At 37.3% G+C, this 26000-nt stretch overlaps 1 protein-coding gene and 1 long non-coding RNA gene across 11 annotated transcripts in view; both read left to right on the forward strand.

Annotated features, from left to right (window-relative positions):
- The window catches only part of SUPT3H (SPT3 homolog, SAGA and STAGA complex component), a 266154-nt gene that overhangs the window by 51101 nt on the left and 189053 nt on the right, over positions 1-26000 (forward strand). The gene's annotated exons all lie outside the window — the stretch shown is intronic.
- On the forward strand, positions 1258-24000 carry LOC120324476. The gene is made up of 2 exons (XR_005565822.1): positions 1258-1355; positions 23840-24000. It is a non-coding gene; the product is annotated as an uncharacterized LOC120324476 (long non-coding RNA).

The following is a 26000-nucleotide window of genomic DNA, read 5'->3' on the forward strand; positions in this document are numbered from 1 at the left end:
TAATGGAGAAAAAGTACAAAAATGAATTGGCATCATTCCTTCCACTCACAGCTCTTCCTCCTCTGACCTTCCAACCCTGGAAGTGAGGAAGCAGAGCTCTTTTTAGAGAGTCCTTGTGGATTGGTTGCCAGAATCGAGACCTGTAGCTTGTAAGATAAATAATACAAGCTTTGATGAAATATTCTGTGTGGATAAGACAGTATATGTGTTATTTTCTTGTTAAAACTTAGGTATTTTATCGCTTTAACTATTTGTTTCTGTTCTATGTAGATGGATAAACAGTCATTTGTTTTAAGAAGATAAATCACTGCATGCACTCGTTAGCTCCATGAGGGAAGTGTCTAGTGAGCACCCAACGGAACTGGTTCTTTGGAACACTGACAGTTGGGTGAACTGGGTTCTTTTAACTTGGAGACTCAGTCTATAATCAAAGTGAATTGTTGTGTTTCCATTTCAGGACACAGGTTGTGGCTCTGCTGCTCGACTGTGTTTAGTGTGAGGGGTCAGAGGTGCTAGGTAGGATGAAATCCTCTGTTTTGTCACAAAAAGATGCTGATGGACAGCCCAGAAACTGTTGGGAATTGCCTCCTGATTACAGCATGTGTGAGGACAGGCCACTAAGCACCTGAATTGCTTTTGGAACTGTATGGCCAAATTCCTTGTTAGCAAAGGGAATAGGAGTGTGTTGGAACAGGACCCAGTGTTGTTGGAAAATTCGGCAGCAAAGTCATAAATTGGTCCAGGCTGAAAAAGAAATAAGGTTCACTTGAATCTTTTAAATTCTTTCCTGAAATCATTCTGCTTCTGGTATGGTGTTTCAGTTGTTCCAGCCCTGAAAAGACTTTGGAAGCAAGGTTATCACTTTCTGAAGAGTAGTTCATGACCCAAACTGATCTGTTTCATGTGCTTGCATATCAAAGAGTGTGGTGGTTGGTTAGTATTTGCATGGAATTCTTTTTTTGTGCCTTATGACATTGGTATTTTAAAGAATCTTTATTTTAGGGGTGGGGGATCTACATTACAGATTATTTCCTGTGACACTTACTTTGTACTAAAATCCATTAGATGAGGTTGGTTATAGGAGTTCTGCCCTCTATGACATTTGTCTCCTTTGGATTCCATACTTTATGTTTGTGATACCAGAACAGCTCCTTGTATCCAGGCTCTTTGTGTCTTTGGGAGGCCCCTGGGGATGTCCCAGTTGGTGCTCCCATGGCTCAAACAGTGCTCTGGGCCCTTGCTGCTTTGCCAAAAACCGTAATGATAACGGAAATGTGGCTTTTCATGAGCCAGAGTTCATTCCCATGGCATGGGCTGTAGGGTTGTGGCCCTCAGAAATAACTAATCTCTGCAAGGTATAAAATGAGCTAATGTTTTATCTCTCAGAGTTTGTGCCTCTATTGCTGCATAGGTGGACTATATCTTATTTTAAAAAGAAACTTCAGTAACTGCTGGGATTTGGGCATAAGGCAGACTGTGCTGTTTTATGTTGCCATCTTTATCCTGCTCATTTGGTAAAATGGCTAATTGTTGCACTTTCTTCAAAGTCTTTTAATTTTTTTTTTCTTTTTAATGAACATCTCAATGTTTTCTTGCTTTTTAAGTCTAGTTTTGCCCAGTGTGTGTTTGCAGCAGCTTTGCAGCTGAATGTTTGTATTTCAGTTTCGGGAAAAATGATACCAGTCTGTTCAGAAATGGAGTATTTGCAGTAGTAAGTGGCATCTTTACAAGCTAAACATAATGATCAAAGAGTTGAAGAAATAACAAATTTAGTTGTCTTTTGGACAAAATTACAATGGAATAGCCTTTGGTTTGTCATTTAGCTTCAGTATGATTTATTTTTCTTCTCTTTTAATTGAAGAACAAATCCAATTCATAACTGAATGCAATTCAATCTTCTCATTTTCTGATGTGGGTAGAAAATATCTGTTTTATCTGTGTATAGAAGCTACAGTAATTCAAGCTTTATTTTTCCTTTTGAATAAAAGAAATAAACTGAGAGTCAGACATTCATTACATGACATTATTATGCTCAGCCACTTTTTTAGAATTCGTGAATTTTGCAGGACATTTATTCTTTGGGTGCTTTTCTTTTCTACTCTCATCAGTAGCTATTCCTGGATTGGACATGTGACAGATCTGCTGCTAAAACAGTAAAGATTCTCTACAAGGTTGCCTATTTAGAGGTGAAATCTGAAGAACTTGTAAACAGAACTATTCCCAGCTGATAGTGGGTTTGGGTTTTTTACTTTGTTTTATTTTTTTCTTTATATCTGTGTTCCCCTGTTAAAAAAAAAAAAAAAGGAAGCTTAGCTAAACCTCTACACTGTAAAAATAAGTTGATTAAAAGAGTGCAGCAACTCTTAAAGTTTCCAGTGATCCTCCTTCCAACCCCATTGTGTCTGGTACATTACAATAGTGTTTATTGATTGCATTTTTTTTCATCCCTAGAACTCCTGACTCATTCTTTGCATGGAAGGAATGCTGCTAACTTCAGAGTTAGTTATTCAGAGATTTTTCTCGTTAGCAGTTGCTCATCCTGGCTCTCTGCCATCTTTCCTGCACACTATTCAAACTTTAGTATGAAGAATTACTAACTTTCATGTGCTCTGCTGGCACATGTTACACTATGAGAATACTTAACAAATATTAATAATTTTCTTCTCTTCACAGTACTCTTGGGAGAAATATGTTACTGTCTGTATCAGATATATATATATATATATATAGCTTGGTTGGAGGTTCAGAGAATAAAATTTAAAAAATAAAAGGCAACTAAACAGACTTCTCAGTCATTCTGCAGTACACAAGTAAAGGTGTACTTTTTGTGAAAAGGCTTAGCTTTATCTCTACATCTTCATAAGGTGAAGGAGCTCGTGTTGTCAGTGATGGATGTTGCCAATGCTACAAATCAAATACCTCAGTTTAAACAGGGAATGGATAGTTACTGATCACTTCCTAAGAAGGGGTACGGTTGAAAGGAGTGTTCTGGTCCACTGTGATGTTTCTGTGTTCTTGTACATAGATGAGCTTCATTGTATGTGTTTTCTAAAATAAAATTAACAGTTTGGACCTCAGTGTATCCACTTTTATGATGAAGAGCCTATGCAACCTTCTCTAGGTTCCAGTGGGTAGCTTTGTGGAGACCAAGTTCCTTCACAATACTGAAAGTGATAGATTGAGGATACAAGTCTCCTTCACTTGAATATCAGGAGCTTCATGTGGTCCTAACTCCTGACACATTGGCCCTGTAGTTATTGATTTAGTTCCCTTTGAAAATAGGTAGTTGTGTTCAGCTCTTAACGTGCCCACAGTCTTATTTAGGTCACTGTTACAGTATCTCCACTTTAGTTAAAGATGATAAAAAAGTATGGAAATGTGTCAAAGAAACAGGCCTTAGGTAGCATTGTTAAATAAAGGTCTTTATTAGATGCCTAAATACTGGATCTTAAAAGTTTCAGTCCAAGCTTTTGACCAGTGGTTTTTTTTGTTTCCTTTGGTCACTTGAAGTTGATGTGCATTTGTCTTGGCTGGATTTACCATAAAGCAGGAATGACTGTGCTGAAGTTGTTGCAGTTTTATGGAATTAAGAGCTGTAAAAAAGCAGAGAGAATGGCAAAGGGCTGTAATCTGGTGCTTGAAAGGTGAGTTGAGCTGTGGGGCTAAACCACAGGCTCCTCCATGAACCTTCAGGACGGGAGTAAATTCTTCTGTCCTTTAGTTTATTGTCTGTAAAATGGGAATGGTAATTTTCTCGTGTTTTTTCAGCTTCTTTTTTTAAATCAATAAATTTAATTTTTGTCACTTGAGGACTGTTTAGGTACCAGTGATGAGGGTCATAGGAGTACCAACACTAGAACTGAGTTTGCCTCTGCTGTGTCTAATAGAGTTTTTAGTTCTTTCTTACTGAGAAATGGAGAAAACTGCCTGATACTTTGCCATAAAAGTAAAGTACTGATACCTTAGTATCGGTTCTACCTTAGATAGTTGAACTGATAAGTAATACTATGAAATTTATTTTTTTTTACTTTATCCATTGCAAGAATATTTGCATTGAAGCATTGAAGAAGGTTTGTTTAGTAGAGTACTAGCATCTTTCAGTTGATTTAACCCCCTTGATGAAATCTCCTACAAGCTTTCTGATGCCAAGTTTTCTTCTGCTTTTTTTTTCCCACTATCAAAGTTAATATCCTGGGAACTGCTTGAATTAGCTGAAGAAATTGCTAGTGAATATAGTACTGTGTATTACTGGATTTATGTTGCTATTGAGCCTGTAGCTCTAGGGATTTTTTTCAAATTTGAGGAGGGTGCAGAACATAAGCAAGTGCTCTACTTAATCTTGTCGATTAAACATCACCATGGAGTCACCACAGCACAGTCACTGCCTGTCCCTCGTGCCTTTCTCAGTATAACTTATTGCTTTGTTTAAAAAAAAAAATAAATTCAGAAAAACCCAGGGCACTTACAAATCCTCTGTAAAACTAGACATTTCAACCCAGATCAACATTTTGTTGTTCAAAACAGGGTAACAGCTGTGACTTTGTAAGCTACTGTTAGTGGTTTTTGGAGGCTAATTTGTCAGCTCGCTGGCACGCTGAGCTCATTTGCCGAGAGAAGTTGATGTCATCTCCCATCTCGTCCTTTGTCAGAGCTCAGCTCTCCTCTGCTTTAACCAGTGAATCCCAAACAGAACGTTACAGGCCAGGGCTCTTTGCCAGTGGCATTAGTTTTCTGTTTATGCAACTTCAATTCAGATCTTTCATGACTAAACACAAAATTCAGTTGTCATGTGAGAGTTGATCACCCCTCTCTTTTTTGTATCCTGTGTCAGTGATATGTGGCTCCTTTTTGTGTGCTTTGAATTAAAAAAAAAAATGTGAAGAGCAGAAATGTTTATTATTTTCAAGTATTGCTACTTAATTTATTCAAACAGTATTCAGTGTAGTTTATTATTGCTTGTTCTGTGTCGAGCACAAAATAGGGATTTTGTGACTGATTATTTAATGACTACAGCTATTGATTAAAAATAAGATTTCTCAGAAGAATGAGTAAATGTCTAAAATCAGTGATTATTAATTAAATGTCAATACTGCACATTGTTTCAACACAAAATTACTTAGAATTTGTGTTGAGCATCTGTTCAAACTGCAAAACCACGTTTTTTCAGGTTCTGTCTTATTTCTAAGAAGTAAATGCAACATTGTCAGGGAATTTGGTGGAACCCTGGTAGTTTTAATCTGGTAAATTGCTCAGTGGCTTTTTAGTAGCCTTAGTGTCTCAGTAGCTTTACAATATGTAGTGGGATATAAAGAAGAGATCCTTTCTTGTAAGATACCAGCTAAATAATGGATGAGACATTAAGGGTAGAAATAGTTAATTTTCACACCAGAGCAAAGTTACTTGAAAGATCTACCAAGGATCCTGGAGAAGTGAGAAAGCTCATGGCAAAGTTATTTAGGAGAGTGAAATGCTGATTGTGTAGACCCAGCCAAGATATTGCACAAAATTGGTTGGGTGGTAAAATAGGTGGAATTTGTTGCTGATAAACCCAATGTCACCTGCATGAACTCTGTGCTGTTTCTTTTCATAGAAAAAGAAATTTACACTGGAGACCTCTCAAACCTGAGTGGTCAAGGCTTAGTAGTTGTTAAAAACTGATTAGATTTTAAAGGAATTAAGAATATCTGAGGAAAACAGTGTTACAGATAGTTCTACTGTTGTGCTCACCCTGTTATAAAAAACAATACTGTAGAACTGAATGAATTCTGTACAAGGAGGAGACACTGCCACTAAACTGGCAGGGTGCTAAAAGCCTGGGAAGACACAACTGGAAGGGGAATGTGATAGAAATCTGGATTATGAGCGATGTGGAGAAAGTGAATGGAAACAATTATTTCCCTTTTTCATAACAAAAACTAGGGGCACCTAATTAAATTATCAGATGGCAGGCTTAAAATGAACACAAGGAAGTAGTTTTTTAATAGTGCATAATTAAAGTGTTGAATTCATCATCTCGTTGCCACAAGGTGCTGAAGAAGCCAAAAAATGTAGTAGCTTAAAAAGGATTAAGAGAAAATCATGCAGGTGAAGTTTATCTATAGCTATAAAACACAGTTGTCTAGTTGTAACCTCAGGGAAAACTTCAGGTCTGTTGGAGGGAAAACCAAGTTGGGGCTTTCCCTAAGAATTCAGTACTGGCCTTTATGGAGAGAACTTGATCTCTGTGCAGATTCCTATTCTGAAGGGTTGTGTACAGATAAGGTGATAACAGCAGTGAGATTATAGAGCTACACACTGTGAACAGTGTTTTACCGGGGGGAAAAGTCACCAGATCTTCAAAGATCTGGTGTTAGTGCATAAATGAGTAAGTGCTGTAAAATCAGGATGCAGGAACTTAAGAACTTTAATTGCTTATGTCTATAAAGGTAAGTGGGCTTACTTTGTACCTTACTGTAGAATTATTTTTAAAAGCATGTAACCTCAATAGTATTAATTTGATTTGTAATTTATCCATCATTCAGACATTAATATTTCACTGTGAATTTTTCAATCAATAAGGTGTTTTCTGGTTTCAGTTTATCAGGTTAGTATGACTGCCCTCAATAGCTGTAGGTATGATAAAAGTGAGGGTTCAAATGGGAAAGGAATTACTGTTTCAAAAACTCTGAAAAATGCTGGTTTTAAATAATGCACTTTAATCTTGTCACAAAATCACAGAATGGCCTGGGTTGGAAGGGACCTGAAAGATCATCCAGTTCCAACCCCCCTGCCATGGGCAGGGACACCTTCCACTAGACCAGGTTTCTCCAGGCCCCATCCAACCTTGTTTTGAACACTTCCAGGGATGAGGCATCCATAGCTTCTCTGGGCAACCTGTATCAGTCCTTTTCTGAAGGAAATAGCCCCATTGAAATTATGTGAATACCCATGATATTAAGGCTACTAAAATTCTACTAATTCATCTAAAATGACTGACCTTTGGGAAAGATTCATGTGTGTATTTACTATATCCTGTTTTTTTTCCCTAAAAGTGTGCTTTGATGAACCCCCTTGGGTATAAATTTGATTCCATTTCATCCTTAGGTATGAAAAAAATTAAGCCTTAAGGTGGGATTAATAATAAAAAAACATTTCAAAATATAACATTATAGATGATAATTTATGTCTTAACATGTTGGATGGGCAAAATACACAGAAACCATAATGTGTACATCTATTATTAAATGCTTAATTTGAGATTTTTCTTTTATTTCAGTTTTGAATCCAGCATTTATCATCTTAGATTTCAGCCACACTTTTATATATGCCTGAGGGTGAACTTTATACCTCTTTTTATGGAGTAGAAACACAAGAAGGTATCACATTGCCACCTGGACTGATCTATCCTCATATTGTCACAGATTTATGATGATCATATCCAAACACTTAGTACTTTCTTTGTCAGACATTTCAACACAGTAAACGAATAAATCAGAACTTCCTTCTGAAGGATTCATAGGTGCAAATGTATCTGATCACATCTGAAGTATATTCAGAACTCACTTTAAAAGCATTGGTACCGTGTTTTGGGATTGCAGAAGGACCACACGTATTGTAAGTGGTTCTTTAATGGTTGCATAAAACACAGACCTATTTTCTCTGAATCGTGATTATTTTCAGAGGTAGCAGGTCAAAATTTCTAACTTCCCCTTCCTCTTTCCCATCCATTAAAGACCTTTGTGAGATAGCAGTTCTGTGACCTGACTGATTTCTGCATCGCCAGGTGATCGTATAAAAGCCTCCCACACCTCTGCCAGTGTGGGAACAAGGTAATGGAGCTGCCTTTCCTTTCTGTTGTTCTTAGATTTCAAATGGAATATCTGTGGTAAGACAGGCCTAACTGTAGACTTCTCTTCCTCCTCTTCCTCCTGCCTGAACTTTTTAAGATAGTCCATTGATTTTTTTTTCTTTTTTTCCCCCCTAGTGACAATGAATATTTAGATCAGCAGAAATGTCATTTTTATATTTTGATAAATTATTTTCCAGAACTGGATGGTAGGATGAAACTTTTGTAGGGTGACAACCTGCCTATGCAGTTACCTGCTTGCTAATCTGTGTATTTGTTAGAGATGATGAAGGAGGACATTTGAGATGAAATAGTTACTTTTTATCTTGTTAAAAAGGAAAATTACTTTTATTTCAATGCATAGACCTTATGGACTTTTTCAGTGTCTGATGTTACTGTAATGGTATAAGACTAACAGCAAACACAACCCTCTCTTAAACAGCAAATTCATTTTGATTTTACCAGAATACCATTGCATTTTTTTATTTGCTTTATTGTTGTAGGAGTGTGAATATTTTGAAAGGATGTAAAACTGAAAACATTTTAGGCATTTTTATTTGCTGATTGCTGAAAAAGCCTGGAGTATGGGTTGAGCCAGACAATTAGCTTAATATTGGCATGTGTGTTGCATCATTAGTACTTCCAAATAAACATCACCCAAATATGTGTTTGGGTTTTTTTTTCCCTAGAAGTAGCAAGTAAATAGCTTTGTGAAAATGTAAGCAAAGTGTTTAATCGTGAGGAATTTGTCTTGTTATCACAAACCCAGACTGAGTCTCTTGTTCATATATTTCACTATTTTGTCTGTAGCAGGGCCAGAATTGGTTAATTATGAAGAAAGTATAAAAATTGTGCAGGAGGACAGCTGTGCAAAGCCCGCCCATATGGGGGGAAAGAAAACCCACCCAACCATCAGTTAGTGATTGAAGTTTGTGAAATACAAGTGTATTTCCTAAGTTATAGATAACAGGAATTTAGGAATTGTTTAGTTCAACTTCAACCTGAGGTATTGTGTTGTATTATGGCCATCAGCACGTTTTACAGAAAGATGAAAGCAACTTTGCAGTAAACAGATGGAATAAACAGCTTTCCAAGAAGGTCTCATTGTAATCCTTAACACAGAGATAAAATTTTAAACTTCAGATCATGAGGTTTGTATTTGTTTCAAAATATGTGAATACTAGTCTCAAGGATCTAAGACATGTTTGAGTGCTAATGGGTAATTGTCCATGTAAACATTGAGCTATAAAGCCATTCAGCAAATCATTCAATGGTCCTGTTTTTCTTGATATTTGAGTCCTTTCCAGGTTTGTGGAAATTTTCTTGTCCCATTTAGTCTTTTCTAAGGCTGCCCTTTGCTTATCTTTGTCTTGCTAACTTGTCCTACACATCGTAGTCTGCAAATGAGTTATACTACATGAGTACACTGTGTGGGAATTCTTTCTTTCAGGTAATGGGTGATCTGAGGGTTGGGCTACATTTTAGAAGGAAATAAGCATTTCTGTTCTTTGGAACTCAACAGAGAGAGAAAAACTCCGTGAAGCCTTTCTGCTTTCCGTCAGGGCCATGACATACAGGTGGTGTGCAATGACATAACCTCTCATGGTTTTGATGTTATCATCAAAAGATTCTGAACCAACAGGGAATAGTTCCTTCTCCTGTTGATTTACAGCACTTACATGTCCTGTTAATGAATGATTTTGTATTTTACCCGTCACACAGATGTTTCAGGTTGATATTGATAAGTGAGAGATTTGCTTTCAAGGCTTGTGAGTGAGAATACCCACAGATCAATAGATTTAGCTGTGAATTCCAACAGCAATGTCTCCTGTGTAAGAGCAGGACTGAGTACACTCTTTCCGTTGGATGAAGAGAAACATTTAGTTTGTTTTGCCTCCGAACCTTTCTGTTACTCAGAATATTTTAACCTCATAGAGTTGCATAGAGTTTTAAAAACTGGAGCAGTTAGTTCCAAAATATTTTGGGTCTTTTGGTGAGGGCTGCTCGCTGCCTTCAAGTTCCAGGGCAGTGTCTGTCTGAACTTGCTGGTTCTCATTACAGCATCCCCTGGACCAGGATGGGTCTGGTGAAAGCCCGTGTCCCTCCTCGGTGGTAAATCTCTCAGTGGTGGCAGAAACTTCTGTTGTAACTCTTAAGTACATTTTATTTCTGGTGTTAACCGGGCATGAATCTTCTCTTCCTGTTCTCTTATGGCTGAATAGTTGTTGCAAGAGGGATTCATTTCATTAACTTCACATTTGTGCTTGTCAGCGAATGCACCTGAGCGAGTGAGCACGACCCTCCTTTCTGTAGCCAGTGCTTTTCATACTCACGCTGATGGAGAGCAGGGCCAGGAGGTGCAGTCTGCTACTTGGATGTTACTGTCAGAATTTTTGCCATGAATGTGTGCTGCTGGACTTGTCACACTGTGTTTGTTGGTGGGTCAAGTCTTTAAGGTGCTTTTTCCGTTGTTTTGTGTGAACGGTGTAAAATAGTGTTGTTATTGACTTTGAAGCTTCTCTTCTAGGCTGTGTAGCTGGACCTTAATCTCAGATATGCTTGGTTTTTTTCTTTTCTTTTTAAATGTGCTGATTTAATAATTTTTTTTCTTAGAGTACAACCACTTCTATTATATTTTAGTTCAATTTGACTATATGCTTCTATTACTTTTCCATATAATGTTTGTATCACTAAAACTCGTTAAATAAAGACAGCTAAGAATTTTAAATTTTGTTAGGGTAATCTGGGTCATCTTTCTTTTTCCTTCAGTAACTACAAAACCCCCAAAGAAATAAAAACAATCCATCAGTCAATCCTAAGGCCTTATGCCGTTCATCATGTTTCTTCTCTGAAGCGGATCCTGCAGTCACTTTTGTAAATCAGCATCTTTGCTTCTGGAAGCAACTCAGAGAGGCTTGGCTGGGACAGGAACGTGTCCTGAGGCATCACAAATTTAACACCAGCCCATTGAAGAGACTCTCACCCCAACAGAGAAACTACACCTGACTTCCAGCAGTTTTTGTGTTCGTTGGAACCTCTGATTTTTCACTCACACCCTCGATTGTTTGAAATCTTGGGAGAATGTAATATTAGTGGCAATATTAGTGACTGCAGCTGCAGTTAAACTGGGTTCTGAGCTAAAGGCAATGCTTACCTTTCCTCTTAAACCTCTCTTCTCTTCCTGGTAGTGGATGATATGTTCCCCTTTTCCCAAGTTTGTGATTTAGATGTCATCTTCAATTCCTCCAAGATTTACCTCAGAGCAATTATGGCATATCTTGATGCTGAGCGATTTGCAAGATAACAGTATTTCCTTCAAACTTTCAAGTCAAAGTTTAATGCCTTGTGATTTATTTTAATTAACTCTGAAAGAAGTTTTTTTTTTAGATTTTTTTTTTCTTTGGCATGTGAACTCCTTTGGAAATGTGTCTGCACAGCTTCTGTGTACTCTGTCATTGGAGCATGTAAGTAATCTGTGATAATAAAAATTAAAGGCCATTCCAAGAGGAATGAGAATAGTATGTAAAATAAAATACATCATCTAAATTAATGTTTGTGAGTGGATAATATTTAAAATGAGAAATTCTTTTAGTGCAGGTGTTACTTTTTTTCTGAGTTACTATTTCAAGTTCATTTTCATTTTCATTATGTCCATTGTCCTCTCAATAGCAATTGAAACAGTGAATATATTCTCACTGCACAACTTGTGTTGTTTTTAGGAAGTTTATTTCTTCTAAGAAAATAGATGATGTTAAATATTTGGTCATTCCAGGTGGAAGTAAAATAATAATACAAACAAATCTTAGCTCTAAACTTTGAAGAAAATTGTTTAAAAACATAAAATTCATATTGGGACAACTCTGTAATCTCAGAGCTGCCTTCTGTTTAATGCAAAGGCTCTGTGAGTCCTGCTCAGCCAAAGCTGAGAGCAATCACTGGAGTCTGGGCTGCTGAAAAGGATGGATTTTTTTTTCTTCCCTTTTTTTTTTTTTCATGCGGACTGAATTCCCTTTTACAAAATGGGCATGTTTCCCAGGAAAAACATGATACTTCACTAATCAGGATGGAGCCTTATCCTGCAATGGGACCTACATTTTGGTCTTTTTACCACATCATTGCTGTTTTCTACATGGACAAAAATAGATATAGAGTAAACCAACCCAAAAAGTCAATTATAGGGTTTTATAGTGATGTACTGTGAAAAAGTTGGTCATGTTTTTCATTATACAGAATGTTCTTTCCGAAGACATAAACAGAAAAAAGCACATATGTTTGATTTTAAAAATAACTGTGCTTAGCTGTTTAAAAATGCTGGAGACATTTTGGATAGTTCTAAATGATCAGCATCATAATTATATGATAAAACTTCTGTGTAAAGAACTGTCTGGTTTATAATTATTTAACTGTTGGGATTTTGGGGTTCAAGAGGTATTCTTTGAAAAATTTCTCATACATATCGGAGAAGTCTGACTTATTCATCTTCCTCTCCTCTCTAATCAGGAAGTAACTGTTAAATCTGTGATGTCAGTTTAGGGGGAATGATTTAATTTAAAAAGTATTAACATGTGAAAGAAATATTGGAATGAATGAAAACAGTTTGGTCCACTGGTATTTAAACCAGTAGTTATGCTGGGATAGCGTAGTGCAGGAGGGATGCTGAGGTAATAGCTACAATTATAGTATCAAAGCAATAAAAATTAATGTATAATAATAGAATTATAAACGAAAACCACATTTTTCAATTGTGAGGGCCTGAAGTTCAGTAGATAAATCCATAGTCGGACATCCACAGAAATGTGGTAAGAATTCCATAAGTATGGAGCTCTGGCCTGTGCTTCACATTGTTTTCATGGCAAATGGCAAATGCTCAGGACTTCTGCAAATGGGTCCAAATTCATTTAAGTTTCTAAATATGGGCACTAATATTTGAAAAATCAGAAAGATTTAAAGATGGTAAGAGTTATATCAATAAGAATAACTACTTTTCAAAGAGTAAATGCAGTTGGCTTTTTTAGGTGGCTTAATTTAATTTGTTACATTTAATTCTTGCTAAATGTAGAGCCCTAGAATCACAGAATGGTTTGAGTTGGATGGGACCTTAAAGACCACCTCATTCTAACCCCTTGCCATGGGCAGGGACATCTTCCACTATCCCAGGTTGCTCCAAGCCCTGTCCAACCTGGCCTTGAAAACTTCCAGGGATGGGGCAGCTGCAGCTTCTCTGGGCAACCTGTGCCAGGGCCTCCCCTCCCTCACAGGGGAGAATGTTTTCCTTAGATCTCATCTAAATCTTACCTCCTTCAACTTCAGCTTCACTCCATGCCCTTGTAAAAAGTCCCTCCCCATCTTTCTTGTAGTCCCCCTTTAGGTACTGGAAGGTCCTATAAGATCTCTCCAAGCCTTTTAGTTTGAGTCTGATCCAGTTCCTAATAAATTTAATGGAAAAATTCGAAACTTTTTATTTATATGGTTATTGCTAATATGTTTTCTTAATTTACTTGTTGTTTTGCTTGACACTAAAACTATGTAAGCAGTTGCTTGCTTAGATTTATATGAGAACAACTTCAATCTTATGCTTTAAAGAAAAATAATTAATAAAAATTGCTATTCCTTATGTCAAAATCATCAAATGTATAATTTAATAATAGAGATACTAAATTGGTTTTTAATTTTTTAATGATTTTTAAGCAGTCTCTTTCTTGTTTGCGAATACTTTGTGTTTCCAGTACAGTGACCACAGTCAAAGATATTCTATTGCTTGGGCAGTGTCCTCCTACTCCTCTCCATTGTCAGTCTCATCTCTTTTATTTTTCCACAGAAAGCAGAACTTGCCACCATCTTTTCATTTAGGTGCCATATTTATGAGGTGCTTCCTTTACATGTTCTGGGTAATTCAATACATATTTCCTCCTACTTCCTCAGTACAACTTGATTTCCCCAAGTGATACCACATTTCACTTTCTCGAACTTTTAGTATTGTATTAATTCTAAATATCTTCTAATTAATCCAAGGATGTCTCAGGCTTCCTTGTGCTCTAATTCAGCCATTGAACATGTCTTCAGTTTAGGCATTTACTGGCCAAAAAGGCACTTTAGCTTCTCTGGCCTTACCTGCTCTATCAGTTCACCCTGATAAAAAGTACTTCCACCAAAAATCTTACAGAATATTTGGCTGAAGCCTTTCTTCCAAAATACGATTTCCAGATTTGTAACATCAGAAGACAATGAATGTACTTGTCTACTGGTATTCTGTTTAATCAATCAATCAATCCCTTAATTAAAAAGTAGTTGCATTAAGTAATATTTGAGTGTGTCTGGTGTTGATTTCCAGTCACTTTGGCCATCTCCACTCTTTCAGGCATCTTCCTCCAGGAAATAGAGTTTCATTAGGCTATTGAGTCACCTCTTGATGTTTTTGCTAAGCCAGGAAAGTCGGATTCTTTCTCTTTTGCGATATTTTCTTGTCAATAACTTGTTTCTCTTATTTTTAAAAATGGATCCTGGAACTGGGCACATGATTTTAATATCTGTTGCATGAGTGAGGCATTGACAAGTGAAATAACTTTCCACTCTTATATCTGGTGATTGCATTAAGAGTTTTTTACTTAATATTGTAGTGAGTACTCTCAATAAATGGAATATCTGCTCTAAATCCTAATTTCTATTCAGTTTTGTCTTCTAAGTGTTGTCCCTTTTGCAGGAACAGTGTATTTTTCTCTGAAATATGTAGCTTTGCTTTGACATTTATATCAAATGGTGTTTGTTTGAATGGGCTCCTGTTTGCTGGGTAATCCACATCATGTTAAATGACTTTCTTGTACTGGATGGTGCTGAAATGACATCACGTTGTGGGGGCAGTGTGGACTGAGGAGAAGGTGAGGAAACTGGAAGAGAGAGGGATTAAATGTGAAAGGAAAAGATGGTGGTAAAAAAAGAGAGGGGTGGAGAAGAGAGCTCCAAGAACAGCTAAAATTGCCTCATTTCTCAGCCAAAAAACTGAGGAAGTCTCGGTTGCAGCATTCCTTGAAACTCTGATGTGAACAGAGATATTGAAAAAAATTATTTTTTTAACTAGGTTAAGTTGTGTCAGAAGTAGAAGTGCATGAGAGGTCCTTGGGGTCAAGGTGGTGCAGGAATTCCAAAGACAAAATAAATTATTCAGATGTATGCCCATAAGTATCGCTGCTGGGCTTAATGGAATCAAATTGTGGTTACAATAAAGGGAACTTTGTTTACATTCTCTGGATCCATTTTATGTAGTTAAGTCTAAGTAATGTTTCTTCTATAGGGATCATCACAGACTTTAAACCAGGGCCCAGCAATGGAATGCAACAGAAAAAAAGTGTGACTAAAGTATCTTTGAAATTCACTGTTCAGCCTGTAGTCAACTCCTTTAAATTTCCATTAAAATCACAGCTGCATTCACTAATATTATAAGTTAGCCTGGCCACCTGCCTGAACACCAAACTTTCTTTCAGGAAGATAAATAGTTTTCAGATTTCTCACTGCTGGAGAAGATCAACGAATCTTGGGGATTTTTTTTGGTTCATGTAAATAAATGCATTTCTTTGTGACCACAAGGTAGGCTTCAGGTACTGTACAGCAATTTAAATTATTTCATTTGCATTTTGTACAAGTGAGGGGATGCATTCTGATGCTGCATTTGAACTGGATGAGACATTATAACTTGTCTAGAGGTGATGACCCTTGTTTCTAACTCTTTAAAATACTTTCTCGTTAACACCATGAGAAGTTGTATCTGTAGGTAGAAATGGTGTTGGGATGGGAATGAATTTTAGACTGACACATCCAGTTACAGGTGCTCACATTTTTGTGTAAAGATGTGTAATGACTGTAATGTTAATGGAACGTTGGAGCAAAAGCAAGGAGCAAACCCAGCTTTTGCAGGAGACATTTGGGGTGGCCTCTGGCTGTGAGATGATGTTGTAGAGATAAAACACATAAAGGGTAAAACAGGACATCAGCAAGACAAGAGGGTGTGGTCTCAAGTTGTGCCAGGGGAGGTTTAGGTTAGATATTAGAAAGAATTTCTTTACAGAGAGGGTAATCAGACATTGGAATGGGCTGCCCAGGGAAGTGGTGGATTCTCCGTCCCTGGAGGTTTTTAAGAAGAGACTGGATGTGGCACTTAGTGCCATGGCCTAGCAACCACAGCGGTGTTGGATCAAGGGTTGGACTTGATGATCTCAGAGGTCCCTTCCAACCCAGCTGATTCTATGATTCTATGACTCTCTAAGCATGGCTTTCTTCTCACTGCTACTGGAATTATGCTGTCTTCTGGTGCTTCCTGAGCAACTTAATCTCCAGGCACCATCTCATCCAATAGTTTTTGAGCATTGGCTTTTTTTCCCCCCTTATTTTGAAATTCCTCTATGATGACCAAAATAAATAACTATCTTGTAATTTGTTTTCTAGTTCAGATAATTCTTGGCTTTATAAGTAGGTTCTGTGTTTTAGCACTACTGGCCTTATTTTACTCTGGCACCTTGGATTTGGGACTGTGGACCAGAACAGTTATTTGGGTCTATGAAGAACAAAACTGCATCCTGTTACTGTCTAAAAGTGAGGTAAAGGAGGTTGAATACAGACAATCCATATCTCTGCATTTTGCTTTCTGATCTATGGCAAAGAGAGGAGAAACCCTTGATCATTCATGGAGCCTGTCTGAGGAGAAAGTGAATCTGAAGTTGCTTATTTACCTCTGTTGAGAGTAATAGGACAATTAATGTAAATTCAGATATCTAATCTTTATCTATCAAAGTTTGGACTGGTGGACCAAAAGATTTAAATAAATAATAGAGAGTAATGCTTGCTCCTCCCTTAGCATTGGGACTTACTGGGTCTCTCTTCTCTGTCTAGCTGCTGATTTTTTGTTTGAAGCTAAACTATAGAAGGATTCAATTTTATTTGGGTCTTCTGCCTCTCTAATAATATGTTAATCAGCTTGTGGTTCATGAGTTGTTAAGGAGAAGCTGGCAGAAAGACTATAGTAAAATAAATACATTTGTCATCTGTTTTCTTAGAAAATAAACCTGAAGAATATAAAGGTGTAAATAAAGGTGTAAATCACTGCTACTCTTGAGTCTGAACATAGAAGCAAGTCTGGAGAGCACTAAAGTTTTGGAAACAACGATGAAATAAGTAATCAGAAATCCTCAGAAAGGTTTGGGGAAGGAGATAATCATCTTCATCTGATCCAGGGATGAGCAGCATGTTCCCTGAAACAGACACCTTTCTGTGGGCAGGTGTGTTGGTCAGGTGCCATCAGACTGTAAACAGAACTGTTTATTTGTGAACTGAAATCAATTTGGAGCATCCTTGGAGCTGCAACTTAATTTTTCACTGATGATAAGTTTAAAACTTTGTTGAGATCAGTTTTTTTTTCCATGATGTTACTGTTCACCACCTTTCAGAACAAGGTGCCAGAAGGCGGTTGCATCCACAAATACTGCACTGAAAATCCAGTCCTTCAGTTAATCTTATATGAGTTCTTCCCTTATTTGAGTTTTTATTCTGAGATGCTGCTTGGTGCATCCTGATGTTCGTTAACATTGTTAGTGTGACTTTACCTGGCAGATTTTGGCTGCTTGTTGCAGCATTCTGAGGTTCAGCAGACACAGGGACCGTTGTGTGGTAGGGACTCTGCTGCTGTGGTAATCTTTCAGTCTGTAATGATTAATTATGAAGGGATAGGAAGAGAATTAAGGAGGTGTATAGATAGAGATTTTTGTTATGATTTAAAGTTTCAGAGCTGGCCATTGGTGCCTTAGACTGCTCATTATGCTTGGGAAGGAACTGGCCAATAAATAGTACAAAGGGGATGATAATGATGGTATTACTGCTTTTGGTAGTAGCACTTAATATTCAAAATATCTGTTAGCACTTGATTTGAATAAAACTCTGGTAACGTTTCAGGTGAATAAATGGAATAACTTCTTATATATTGCAAGGAAATTATCTACTGAATAAGACTTAGTACAGGAACGGAAGGAAAGAAGAAAAGTGTCTCTATGACTTTTTCGAATGAAGACCAATAATATTTTAGATGTAAGAGACAGAACAGGAAAATGTGATGCTCATCCTTCTGTTATTTCTTCACACTTTGTGTCATTTTATCTCTTCTTATTTGTACACTTCATCCTTCTCTGTGCCTGATGAATGTTTTCAGAAGTTCATTCACTTGGGGAATGATCTGATTCCCTTGAATATATGTCTGGGCAATGGCTTTGACTCTGTTATTTCCCAAGGACTAACCAGTCCGTTCTCCCTGGAGGTCTGAAGTAGCCTGTACACAGTCGATTGTATATGAAAGTAGAAGCAAGCTTGCTGGACATGTTCCTTTTTGGAATGTTTTTGCTATTTTCCAGTGATTCTAAGTCCTTTAACTCAGAATGAAACAGTCAGAAGGTACATGATTGTGTATTTCTTTGCTGGTGGAATGTTGCCAAAATGTTAACTATACAAAATCGATAGTAAAATATGTACACATTGTACCTTTGGGCCAATAGCAAGATGGATTGGTAATTTTAGAGTAGACAGACCTACTGACCCATGCAGTGGATTTTGAATGCAGAATTTGGAGGGAAAAAAAATATCATTTATGTAAAGAACATGTAAAAAGCTGCTGAGATTTATATCTGACAGTTGCATACATACCATGAAATACTTTCTAATCTTCAATATTTCAAGACCACCAGGCTAAGAAAAAGGAGTGAGCTTTTCCCTTTAAAGCAAGTGTGTCTTTGTGTTTTGTCCCAGAATGGTCCTGCCAGTTGATGATAATATTTTTCCATTTGGTTTCTGCATTCACAGGTGAAACTTTTGGGGTTAACTGTTGCCTTAAGACTTTCAGAAGGTTTATGGTGGTAGTTGCTGCTAATTTCAGGAAGGCAGTGTTAAATATTTATATTTATCCTGAAGAGCTTTTGATCACAGCTCCATCCCACTCCATTTCTGAAGCCCGCATTTTTCTCCCGTCTGTATCAACAGTCCCAACTTCTTAGAAGTTGGAGATCATAAATAAGTATTTAAAGATATCTGAAATCTATTTAGTTCCACAGATTCCTCTCTATTACCCGCCTCTGTGCCACACACATACATGCAGAGGCAGAGCTTGGTGGCCCCATAAAAACTCAATATTGACCCTAAGGCCCTCTGAAAATCCGCTTTGAAATCTTGGTTTTATTTTCTTCAAGTTTTTAATGGGTAAAGTTCATATTCACAAGTATTTAAAAGGTGTGGATCAGCACCTTATTTGTGGTGTTATTTAAAGTCCTTCATGTTCTCAAATCTGCTGAGGTTTTTTTCTTTTTTTTTTTTTTCTTTTTATTAGGATAATTACAGTGGATTTTTTTTTTTTTTAATAATCAAAAAGTATTTCTTTGTCCTTATGTCTAAATCTTGAAAATTCCCAGGAGGGAAATTTTCACATTCTGGAGTTTAGGACAGAGTTTTGCAAGACGCCTACTGTGTTTGGCTATTTCCATCTTAATAAGAAGGGCTTTATGTCTACTAAACCACTTTTTCTATGTCTTTATGGAATTGGGCAGTGCCCAGTCCCATAAAAAGCCATTATACCATGGCTGCAGCAGCAGCATTTCTACAGGTCAACTACGTGATGCAGTTTGTAGTCACATGTAAAAGAAGTTAAAAATTGAGTATAGAAACTTCAGGACAAGCAACTTTTCTTAGAAGTGAAGAAAATCTGTAATTGGCTGGGTTTATTTATGTGATTTAACTGCAGTGTTTTTTTCACAGTCACTCAGACATCTCACAGAATAAGAAGATAAGGACAAAATTACCTACCTGGAACTGTGAATTACTTCAGTGTTTTTTGAATCACTGTTGAAATGCTTTGGAATGTATTTGTGTTTAGTGTAAATTGTTGCTTTATGTTCAGCATAGCATCCTGAAGCTTTATATTTGTAGGTTTAAAGGTGGGGGTTTTTTTCCCTGTCATTTAATAGTTTCTTGTATTTATACTATTTTTATCCTGAATATTTCCATAATAACTTAAGGGAGAAAAAAGGATTTTATGATGTTATTTCAGAGCTGGGGAGTGGTAGTCAGGTAGAATTGGGTAGCTTGGTGGTTCTTTTCACACCTATCACACCTCAAAACTCTTCAGTGCTTAAAAAAAAACTAAGCTGAGTAGCATAGATACCTACCAATGTTGCTGATGCTATAGGAACAGCTTAACTTTCAGCAATACTGAAGAGATTTTAAACTCATAATAAAATAAATTTTTGTCTGAATACTTAAAAGATTTCTGAGGTGTTCGGAACTTCTCAGTAGAAATTAGAGGAGTTAATATGAAAAAAAGATCATACAAGTGGAACTCTTCTTCAGCAATTTCATATTCACTTTATAGTGCACAGAAGAATGTCAGGCTATGGACAGAAACTACTCATGTGTCGATATACTGGTTTTAAAAATAAAACAAAAATTAGTCTGTTAAGACCAATTTGTTCTTTTGCAGGAGTTTTGTACATTACACATGTAATTTTGCAAGAATGAAATTCTTGTAAAATCTGTTTTATGGCAGTTGGCTTCCTTTAGAAATGTTTTTGATCTGGTTTTATAAATGGTGTTAAGTATAAATGCAACATGTATAGGACTGAAACACACTTGTGAAAGTTTCAGGGAGATTTTGGTTTTGAAGAACTATTTGAATACTCTTCTCAGTCCTCATGTGAATTTATCTGCAAATCTGTAGTGAAATGTGCCATCTCCCTGTGAACTCAGAGTGGCTGTAGGGAGGACTGATCAGTGCTTTGTTTATATCCATGTACTGGAATGGTCTGTTCCACCACTGATCAAACCATGGCTTGTGGTGAGGCTGGAGCAGGAGCTGGGCTTTACAGGAGCTCTGCACTGGGATTTGAATCTCTGTATGACCACGTGCAGCTTAGACATCTTCCAGTGTGTTGAGTGACCTCTTTTGTAGCAACCTGGATACCTGAGCTCCAGGCAGGAATTGCAGACTTGGACAGTGTGTGTTTATATCAGGAGCCAAATAAATATTGCTAAAGATAGTTTACTTTCTTAACTTTATTTTATTTTCCATTGAATTCTATGACCTTTTTTTTTGGTTTTCAAGGATCATAATTTCAGGATTAAATGCTGTTTCCTGGAAGAATTTGATGAAATAACAGAAACGGACTCATTTTTCATGACTTAACTTTCAGTGTGGTCTTTTTTAATAAATTCTCAATATACCAATGAAATAAAATTTCTTGCCTAAAAAAAAAAAAAAAGAAAATTCAGGCATGAAGCTGGCAAAAGACACATTATCACATCATTAATGAGTTATTTGGGGGAAAAAAAATCCCCACAGTTTCTACAGCATGCCTAAGTGGATCATGGAAAAGTTGAAGTTGAAAAGGATCTCCAGTGGTCATCTGACCCAACCAGCCTTTTCAAAGCAGGATCAGTTATAACAAGTTGCTCAGAACTGTTTCCAGTTGTGTTTTTTAATATCTCCAAGGATGGAGAACTACATCCTTAGCAACTTGTTCCAGCAGTTGACCACCCTCAAAAAAAAAAAATCAATTTTTTTTTGTTATGTTTAAGTGAAATTTCCTGTATTTGAGTCCATGCCCGTTGTGTCACCAGATGGCTCCAGTTGGGTTTTGGCTTTTTTGGGCAATGTCTCTCTGTTCCTCCTGGATTACCTGTGCTAATTCCACCTCTGCTATGCTTTGAGCAACCTGGTCTGGTGGAAGGTGTTGGAATGAGATGGCCTTTAAGGTCCCTTCCAGCCCCAACCATTCTGTGATTCTCTGATTCTAATACTATGATTCCTTTTGTTTGCAGTAAGTTAGGAGCTCCTTGTGCATCCAAACAGACTTTCTGCCTCCTTTGCTTGAGTATCTGCTCATTGTGATGGACCATTCTTGGGCTTGGAGGAGGTGATCAGCCGGGATCCCTGGATCCCTCATCTCTCCAGGTCTGCACCCCTTGGATGCCTCTCCGGCCTTGAGTCCTTAAAAAAAAACCCTGTGATCATTGTCCTCACATTCTGTTTTTTGTCCCCACTGTATTTTTAGTTTTTCATTTAAAGCTGGCAAGGTTTAAGCTTTCCTTGAAAAAATTTTTTTTCCAATCGCAAATAAGTTTCATGTTAAATCTGTATTGTAAAACTAGTGCTGTTTCCCAAGCCTTGGGGATATCCTGCCTGTGGAATTACGGGTTTATGCTGCGACTCTGCAGACGTGATTATTACCAATAGTAGGAATAATTGCACTGCTTGGCTGGTTCGTGGTCAGGCACTGTCTGATACCTCGATGTGGATCAGTTAAAATAAAAAATAAGAGCAGAAAATAGCTGAAATACGTGTAGGCAATGCTCCTGACTGGCAGTTTTGTTTTCTATAGTTGTGCGGGTATAATGAGATTTAATCGACAATAAATTCTGCAAGGTAAAAACTCCTGGATTTTTTCCTAGTTACTAAAAGAGGATGATGTGAAGGGAGCATTATACAATTATATTGTAAATTTTGAAGCAGGTTTTTCCCCACCCCTTTCAGAAATACTGTATATAAACAGAAGTAAATAGAGGGCAGCATATGTTCCATTTGAAGTTAGTTTAGATTAAGAAACTACTTGGCAATAGAATTGATGATTAGGTGAACATTAACGTTTTTATTGCCTTATATTGTTTAATGATTTTTCTTACTTTTAAGAAGTGACCCAATGTTTTCCCTCATCCCTTTGACAGATCTTCAGTTCATGGGCTTAGAACAGGATGTTGCTCCTGTGTCATGTTTCCCTCCTCCCCAGCTGTGACTGTGTGTAATGATCTATCATGAACACATGCCTGGAAAACTTTAAATGTTGAGGTTTCCTTTGCACTCAGAAACTTAGAGAATATAGGGAATTAATTGTAGCTGGAAGTAGGATTAATGCTAGTTAGGAAAGCTGTTGACTGTTAGTATGTAATATCGAACGTGTCATTTTTCATTGACCAGTTTTCATTTTTGCATACTACTTGAGTGACAATTAAACCTTGGTCATTACTATGATGGGGTAAATGAGGTTTTGGAAGACAATATTTACTTCCATATAAATCGTAGGTTTTAATCCCAGTTAGTACTGTCCTTACTGGCAAAGCAGGTGATAGTCACAGCTGACTGTGGCCAGGAGAGAAATAGCATTCCCAGTGGGGGAACACTAGTGATAAAAGCAAAGTTAAAATACCTTCTGATTGAAGTAGGGATTATTAAACGTTTGGGTTGGAGAAGTTGAGGAAGTGTTCACAGGGAGAAGGAAAAGAAATGAATCTGTACAAATACAAGCCCAAAATCTCAAGATGTTTATAAACTGTCACTTGGGCTGCATAAATTGAGAGAAAACTTTGGAGCAAAACTGAGCAGCATTTATACGCTTATCTTTCCTTTCTTTTCGGTTCCCCTGCTTATTTGCTTTTCAAGTTTCTTTCCTGTATTTAGTTTTTCAGGGAAAAGTGGTAACCAACCATGGATCCTGTTGCTGTGGGTCCTGTGATCATGATGAGATGGACACTGGCTTACCTGAGCAGTGCTCAGTGTCCTGGTAATGTTACTGGAGGTATTTAGAGGATACTGGGTTTTTCTTCACTTCACTACGCAGTTTAGTGTTGAAACAATGCAAAAATCTGTATGAGGAAAGCTTCTGATGGCTTGGATTATCCATGAAACTTCCTTGGAGTTTCCAAGTGAACACTTGAATTCAAAACGCTGACAGAAAATGTGGCACTATATGTAAAATCAGATCTGAAAATAGTTCTGTCAAAACTTAAGGGTAAGAAATAAGAAGAGCACAAGTAAGTTAGTCACTGTACAGCTTCAATAATTTAGAGTCAGTTTAGTTCTGGAATAGTTTCAATCTCATAGTTTTTCAAGCATTTGCTTTTTCTGAGGAATCCTGTAGCTGTAGTTCTACCAAGAGTAACAGAAGGAACTTTAATTATGAATTTCTATAAGATGTTTCATGTTTATTGCTCTTATTGTTACAGAATTCCCCCTTGGTAAGGGATTTCCCCTCTGTTTCTGAAGAGGATTTGGGAAGAGGAAACTGAGATGGAAAATAGTGATGCCACAGATAATCAGGAAGGGAAGACAGCAGCTAATAAACTAAAAGAGATGTTCTTGTCAAAATAAATGTAGTAACAAGTAACCATCTTTTTAATCTTCATTTTTGTGGTGTTATACTAGTCAGTGTTTTAAAAGTAATGTGAAAATCTCAGTTACACATGAATATTTAACTGATATGTGAGCTCTAAAGCTTTGGTTTGTGATTTGTCTCCAAAAATGGTACTTTGAAAGAAAGTATTCTGAAGTGGCAGATCACAAATATGCGTTAAAGCTTAAAATGTTTTTCTTTGCCCTTAGTGGTGTTTTCTCATCAGTTTTTTATATATCATTAGCTGTTTTTGCTAGGGTTAATTCAATTTAACGTTTGGATAGAACAGTTCTCTCAGAAATAAAAGCCACTTTCTCGTGGCTCTTTTTTTTTTCTTCTTATTTTAAAAGTAATTTTAAGATTCTATGACATGTCGATGCCATGTGAGAGGAGAGACTGCTGTTTTGTAGGTTCATGTAAGCACAAGTGGGAGGCTAAACGAGGTCAATCACATCAACACTGGCTCCTGCTGTAGTTGGCATAACCTGCTCCACAAGTATAGAGAGTAAGGAGAAATAATTTAGGTTAGATTAAAAGTAAATCAGGTTTTGTTTTTCAGTTTCTCACTTTTAAACCCTGTGTTGATACAATGGAGTGCTAATCTATCCTTTATTAACAGTTCTTTTCTAATATCTGGAAGGACTCTTGTATTTAGTATGGAGAAGTCTGTTTAAAGTATTTTTCCAAAACTGGAGTGCTAAAACTGTGAGCTGTTGGCATTGGAATTAGTTGCTTGTTTAATTCTGTGGCAGTTTTCAGACCTGTGGAGTGTCCTGCTCTCAGTGTGATGCTCATCCAGCCCTCCTTTAACTCGTCCCCACCAAGTGGGTTCCAACACCTGAGGCCTTTGCAGAGTGATGCTGTTGCTTCTCCTTTGCCCACAGGCTGTTGCACTGAAGGAAAGGTATCCCTTTGGTGCCTTTTCCAGTCGTTGGTGTCCCACCACAGTCCTCTCCTGGCCGTCAGATACGTGTGACTGCAGTGAGGGGCTGTCCTAACCCAGACTGTTGTGATGTGCTGACATGTTTTACAGACTTCACAGCTCAACTGGGACTGGAAGGGAACCCTGGAGATCATCTAATCCAACTACACTGCTAAGGCAGGTTCCCCTGGGGCAGGTTGCACAGGATCACATCCAGGGGTTTTGGATGTCTCCAGACGACACTCCACAACCTCTGTGAGCAGCCTGTGCTCTGTCACCTCCAGAGACATTGCCCCTCCTATTCAGATTAAACTTCCCATGTTTCAGTTTCCCGTTGCCCCTTTTCCTGTTCCTGGGCACCATTGAGGAGAGTCCAGCCCTATCCTCTTCATACCCACCCTTCAAGGAGTATTTATGCTTTCCTCTTTCTCATCTATAGGAGAAAGAAGCTCATATCTGTAAGTATTCTAGATTTGGAATTTTGAACTGGCACATGCACCTGTAATCTTCAAAGGTCGCTTTCTTGGATCTGCAGACTTTTTTTCTTTTTTACAACACACTTGGCAACCAAGCCATTCCTTTGTCTCGTTCATAAATACTCATAATCTCACTTGAGTATATTTAATGAATAGAAGATTCTATAGTGTATTGCAGATAGAGAGCTTGAATGCATTTTAACAAATAGGATTACAGTGCAAAAGGATTTTTTATGCTGGTTTGAGATTTAATTACTTTTTTTGTCTACTTCCAAAACACCGTTAACAATTTTTCTTCTTTGTATAGCATACCACGTTCTTCATTCAATTGCTCAATAAAGCATTTACCTGAAGTAATGAATATCAAATGAAAATTTTGTTTGGGAAAGGGAAGGCTTTGTTTCTGTGCTCTGATTTAAATGTGCTGTTTGGTCAGAAAGTGCAATGCAGGAATTCAAAACTCAGTGGTTTGGGACATTTCAGAACTTTAACCAGGCTTGCAGTTTTGTGTTAATTTGTTTGAGTAGCAGACCAGTGTAGACTGGGAAACCCAAAGATTTCTTGGAAGAAGATGAGCTTCAAAACTGAACTCCAAA

The sequence above is a fragment of the Pipra filicauda genome, unplaced genomic scaffold (genome assembly GCF_003945595.2).
Source record: "Pipra filicauda isolate LSUMZ 115617 unplaced genomic scaffold, ASM394559v2 scaffold54_size4384275_pilon, whole genome shotgun sequence".
Taxonomy (NCBI): Eukaryota; Metazoa; Chordata; class Aves; order Passeriformes; family Pipridae; genus Pipra; species Pipra filicauda.